Source organism: Thamnophis sirtalis, unplaced genomic scaffold, assembly GCF_051295495.1.
Source record: "Thamnophis sirtalis isolate CommonGarterSnake01/CBP01778 unplaced genomic scaffold, rThaSir2_p1.2 scaffold_1, whole genome shotgun sequence".
NCBI classification, from domain to species: domain Eukaryota; kingdom Metazoa; phylum Chordata; class Lepidosauria; order Squamata; family Natricidae; genus Thamnophis; species Thamnophis sirtalis.
In genome coordinates this window covers 135,438,147-135,444,681 of record NW_028261381.1, presented here as the reverse complement: position 1 = coordinate 135,444,681, position 6,535 = coordinate 135,438,147, and the positions used below count along the sequence as shown (strand labels likewise).

General features: G+C 35.9%; 1 protein-coding gene across 1 annotated transcript in view; it reads right to left on the bottom strand.

Moving 5' to 3' along the window:
* TDP1 (tyrosyl-DNA phosphodiesterase 1) overlaps nt 1-6,535 on the bottom strand; it is an 89,646-nt gene that overhangs the window by 20,412 nt on the left and 62,699 nt on the right. The window lies entirely within an intron of this gene.

The window sequence follows — 6,535 nt, the reverse complement described above, 5'->3', positions numbered from 1 at the left end:
ACGAAGAGATGAGTGATAAAATTAAGCTTTCATATATTTCAGATGCCATGTCAGTGGTTCATGATAACTCTAATTCTTTTGTCTTGCTTTGAACCGCGGAGAGATAGCAAGCAGGCACCTCACTGAAATAATATTTTAACGATAATCTCTTGAGAGGCAAATTATGTCCATTGACACTTTTGGTAGCTGTCTGCTACAAAAGCATGGTTAAAAGCCAGGATACCCAATGGCATAAGTGGATGTAGGAGAAGCTGTTTTCCTAAAGGACGAGAATCGGAGATCACCCAATGAAATTGAATCCTGGAAGAATTAGGGCAAACGAAAGAATTCACATAATGTGCAATTATACTTTACAATTCACAATCGTGAGATGTAGTACTGGCTACCAATTTGGTTGGCTTCAATAAATTGTTGGACCCTTTTATTAAAAACATAGGAATCAATGACTTTTAGCCTTTTGAGGTCAGCGTGACTGCCTCTGAAAGCCATATGCTGGAGACCTGTGGGCAACTGTGAAGTTGGTTGGCCACTCTGAACAAATTGCTGGTCTCGATGGGTCAGAGATCTGATCCAGCAAGGTACCAGTTATATTCTCACATACAGGTAGTCCTCAACTTACACAATTATATTTACTTTATTGTCATTGTACGTATATACACAGTAAACCCATACAACGAAATTCACATAACACCCAGAGACCAGGCCCAACACACATGACAATCCCCAAACACGCCCCCCCCCGCATCCACCAAAAATTCCCCATTCATTTAGTGACCATTCAAAGTTACAATGGCACTGAAACAAATAATTTATGATTGTTATTTTTTCACACTTATGACTGTTGCGATGTCCCCATGGTCACATGATCAAAATTCAGACTCTTGGCAACTGACTCGTTCATGACAGTTGCAATGTCCCAGGGCCATGTGATAATCTTTTGTGACCTTCTGAGAAGCAAAATTCAATGGGGAAGCCAGATTCACTTAACCACGTTAGTAACTTAACTGCAGTGATTCACTTAACAATTGTGGCAAAAAATGTAAAACGGGGCAAAACTCACTTAACAAACGTCTCAACAGCAGAAATTATGGGCTCGATTGCGGTCATAATTCAAGGACTACCTGTAGTCAATTTTTAAGCCAAACGTGGTAATTCAGTCCCCCCCATGGAATTAATAAAGAGTCTCCAAATATGCAAACTAGATTTTTAAGTATCCCATTCTATTTCTCTTCTTAATAATACAATATAGTTGTTAGAATAATAAACTTTGACTAGTGAGATTGTTCAAAGTACTGACTTAACCACACAGGTCATGGATGAGTTTGGACCAGTTATTTTCTCCCATCCCTATCTATCTTATAGAGTTATTATGGACATAATATCAGAGAGACTACCATGTATGCTACTTTGACCGCTCATAAGAAATGTGAGATTTAAATACAAAAAATAATATTGGCAAATGTATTAAAATGTCCTGTCTTTCTCACTATTGCCCTCAATTGCCTAATTATGCCCTCCCTATTTTCTCTCCTGAACAGGAGTCCTGGAATTTGAATTTTAAGAACACACCTATAAAATTAGCCATACTTCCACTATACTGATTGCTGTTAAAAGTGTGATAAAAAAATAAACCAGCAGAGGTCTCTCTCTCACTGGACTTTGGTCACTGTTTAGAAATCAAAGTTGCACAAATCAATCTTTTCGCTTTTCGTTTTATAACAATAATAATGCCTGATTTCTGGTATGCTCCTTGGGTGTAAAACTTCTTCTGTTTCTATATAGAAATAAAAGGCTGTGTCTTTTCTTGATCCTGTTTGGGGTCCTCTATCATATATATATATATATATATATATATATATATATATATATATATATATATATATATATATATATATATATATATATATATATATATGTGTGTGTGTATGTATGTATGTATATGTACATGTACATGTACGTATGTACGTATGTACGTATGTACGTATGTACGTATGTACGTATGTACGTATGTACGTATGTACGTATGTACGTATGTACGTATGTATGTTGTATTTGTGCTGATAAATAAATAAAGGGAGACTAGTATAGATCTATTTCAAGCTATTTAGCTCTCATCAGCTAGCCATATGCTTACTGGGATTCGAACCTGTGCTGGGTATGGCTAGCTGATGAGAGCTAAATAGCTTGAAATAGATCTATACTAGTCTCCCTTTATTTATTTATCAGCACAAATACAACACAAAATGTAACAAAGGCAACAGTAAAAATATTGGGTTTCTGTCTGGATGGTCTCTTTCGACAAGCCGATGGACAGAGAATGGAAGTAGTGAGCTTCCTCCCATATTTGGGCATACCGGGGGTTATAACTATATAACTATGTTGTTCCTGAGGATAGGCAGCCCACATCTTTTATATATATATATCCAGCTAGATGTTATAGATGTAGCAGAGGATAGAATAAGTAACTGTTTTTTCCAAATCATTCATGAAATGTGGTGTGCTCTCCAGTATTGTCAAGAGAAAAAGAAGTATATTTTTTGGCCTCTGGGTGGCTCTTTCCTCAATGCCAGTAGTTCTTACGAGGTCAGCTCATTTGGGGGACCTCTTGCCTTAGGATACAATATCTAAGCTGCAAACTGTAACTCTTTGCTGTCATCAGTGTTTGTCCAGTTCTTCTCAGTCTGGATTTGTTTTGTTTTATTATTTTATTTTTATCATTTATTTATTAAATCATCTCCCCTATAAGGTGATTATAGATTACTGAATTTTGCAGTGTTTGATGCTTTACCCTCAGGATCTTTGGCCACTGCTTAAAAATGAATGTGTGATTCTAACAGAGTTTTCTTTGGCAAGATTTATTGAAAAGGGATATATGGTTATTTAAGCCCAACTAGACCAGAGAAGTCACATGATTCCAGATACAGGTTGCATAGAAAAAGATTGCTTTATGCCCTTTATTCATGCATATTATGTTAAGTGTTGTCTCCATGTGACACAGACCCTTGGTCTATCTTCAGCCTGTTGATTGTACAGACACTCAGAAATACATCTTATGATTGATAAATTGTGGCACATCAAACTTGTGGAGAGCACTTCAAACCTTAAATAAACACATCTTTAGTTTTAATGAACCCCTGATTGCAATGCTATCTCACAGTAATGCGTTGACATACACAATTAATTATATTTAGTGCTAATAATGCAAACTGGATTGGCTTAAATCAGTTGATATTTTTCTGAAGTAATCTCAACACCTGGTTGGGCACGTGATAAATTCTTGTGTTTGAGTGCCAGCTTGGGATCACTTTTTAGTAGGGCTTTCATGCATGGTCTGTAAATATCCATATGATCCCTAAGTGGCAATGGCTTTTCTATATCTTTTTGATACCATTGTGCAATCATCTGAATTTTTGTTACTCGGTAGAACCCCTGTCTTTGAGACTGGTAATAAAATGTGAATTCACTATTATGCATTGTAAATAAATGGAACTGATAGTTAGGAAAAGTGCTTGTAATAGTCCAATTGAACAATCCACTATCCTTCAAGCCATTAAAATGAAGTCAGGAGAGATTAGAGCCTTAATTAAAATTAAACAATGACATCTTTAGGACTAATATCAGATTGGTCTGTATTTCTTTTGATAACCCTTTTGATTAATGTTACAGGAAACTGCTATACTGTTAGTCTTTGCTCATGAAGGTTGGCAGATCCTACTGCATCTGATCAGGCAAAGAGTCAAGAAGTGTGCTTTGGAAGATAAAAATAGGAAAGAAGATGCCTGAGATTAGCAATTTCATAAGCAAAAAAATAGACAAAATGAGAAACAGAAGAATTTCTATCTTTCTCTCTAGACCACTCTTCCCTTGTAGTCTGGAAATTGTAAGGTACAACGGGTCACAATTCTAAGAAAATAAAAGAAAGTTAATTAAAATGAGACCTCTGGTTGACATTTGAGCATTGAAACATTTGGTGAGTGCACAAAGTAAAACTATAATAAAAATATATTGTTACTTGCATAGAAAGAAAACTTGACAATGAGTCAAGTCATAGTTAATAGCTATACTTTCCTTCTTTCATTTATTTGCTCTAATATATATCCCTGGTTCTGCTGAGAATTACATGATACACACAGAATTGTTCTCATTCTGAACTGGCTTTGTTTTTCTTAGCAATATTTGCACAGTGTCATAAGCTTATTTATTCACAACTCAATCATTGGAGTATATCATATTCTTTTTGCATTGAAAGGATTCATAAGTTGCTGAAAGTCCAAGGGGCAGATTTGGTGTTTTTTTAAATTTTATGAATATCAAATCACTATTTTAATTGGAAAATTTATAGTTATTTATAAGTAGCTATTTATCTGCACATGTTCATACATGATCTTGTTCATCTTTTCCTCATAATTAATTTAGGTGTATCACATCATGCATTGTCACATAGTTTTCAAACATGTTTTGATTGTGAATGTCGGTCATAATTAAGTTGCTTTTGATGCTGGCTGTAACAAAGGAAGTCCTAGTTTCCAATCACATCTTGGAGTAAACTGTAAAATTAAATTAGTGTTACAATCTCCATGCTAATGCTGCACCAATCATGATTAATTCCAAATAATGTTCAGTCTCAACAGAAAGAATATAGAAACAAAATATTTTAACCTTTTTTACACTACAGATTAATGTTCTTTTCTAAGGATGTTCCTTTTTTTCTTTTTCCTCTTGATTTGTCACAACTCTTTATCTTCCCTAGAAAAAGGACAAATAATTTAACTATTCAGTGCTGTTTCTTATTGCCATCAGCCTTCACTACGGCTGGTGATGTTTGAGTGGAGCTGTTCTTTGGTTTATGTCCTTCCTTCCTTCCTTCCTTCCTTCCTTCCTTCCTTCCTTCCTTCCTTCCTTCCTTCCTTCCTTCCTTCCTTCTATCCTTCCTGCCTGCTTGCCTTCCCCATCATGCTTTCTGTCATTTCTGAAAATTAAAATCACATTTTCCCCAAAGTTACATGAAACACATGCACCCCTCAAACCCTGAAGCCAGCAATAAAACCAGACATAGAAAACCACCTCTATTCTGAGTCTTTTTGAAGGAAGAATAAAAGCTAGTAAAAATTTAAAACTCTTTTAAATCTACAAAAGGCTTAACTGCAGGTCTGCAGCTGAGGAAGACATATCCTTACAATGTCTGCAAACATGTGCAAAGTATGTTCTGCAAGACAAAGTTTGGTGCATACTCTAGGCATGTCTAGAACATATTCTTGAAGGGCAAATGTCTGTCTGGTCCTAGCAAACCTGGACCAAAGCAGGAACCATTATTCAAATAGCATGAAAGCTAGGTACCATAGAATTGACCTCTATGTCTCTCAAGCAAAGGGTGAGGACAGGAGACTCCATGCTCTTTGCTTTGTAGGGGATGTGTGAGTGTGAGTGTGAGAGAAAAAACTACACAAGATGCAGTTATGCTGCCTTTAACTGCCTTGTGACTGTAATTTGATATCACAGTAAATAGTAAGATTAAGAAAAATAATACATTGGATTAATTGTAAATTCAGTTACTCTTATTTTTTTTAGAAATTTCAAAATATTAATATGACACACTGTTTGAAAGCCTCTTAACTACCTTAAGCTGTATCTGTGGGGAAATAACATACTTGTTCATCTCCTAAATCTGGACCCCAAGGAATGAAGACCAGAAACTTACTCTCTTCCCTTAAACACTTCCATAATTCTCTGTATCTTGGTAGCAACACAGTTGAGAATTCTGGGAGTTAAAGCCCACACATTTGAAGAGTGCCCAAGTAAAAGAAAAATGACACAAAGAACAGGTTGTTTTCTTTTTATTCTGAAGAATTAACATTGTTTCTGCAAAATTAAGCTCTGTTTTAAAGATATTTAAAAGTAACCTGAGAAGTTAATATATGAGTGAGTCTTAATATGTTGTATATCTTGGATTGGGAGAAAAAAATGGCTGCTTCTGCTGATATTTGACACAGTATCTATCAACCTTGGCACATTTGACTGGGGAATTCTGGGAATTGAAGTCTACACATCTTAAGGTTGCCAAAGTTGAGAAATACTGCACTAGCATATATCTACCAACTTACCATTCCTATTGATTAGTCGTCCTAATAATTGTCTGCATTTTGCCTTCTGTGTACATGCTGCCAATTTTCCTAGCACCTCTTATTATCTGGAACTAAAATATGAAGCACGTAAAGTGTTAGTTCGGGTGAATGAAGGCACACTCAGGCTTCAGAGTAACAAACAGCTCTTTATTAGCACAAGTCAACTATGTACAATCCAGCGAAGGTTCAGTCTGACAGCAGTCCTTTTATAGGGAGCTGTCAGAACCTTCGACCAATCAGATTGAATCTCTGTTCCCACCGGAACAGAGGACCATGGTGTAAACCAAAACATTGTTTCTGGTATCTAACAGAAGCATACCTTTTATTTAGGGGAAGCAGCAGCTATTTTTTTTAGCCTGCTTTCTCAAATAGCTGGCATGTTTGTTATTTCAGGGTGCTGTGTGGAAGAAAAA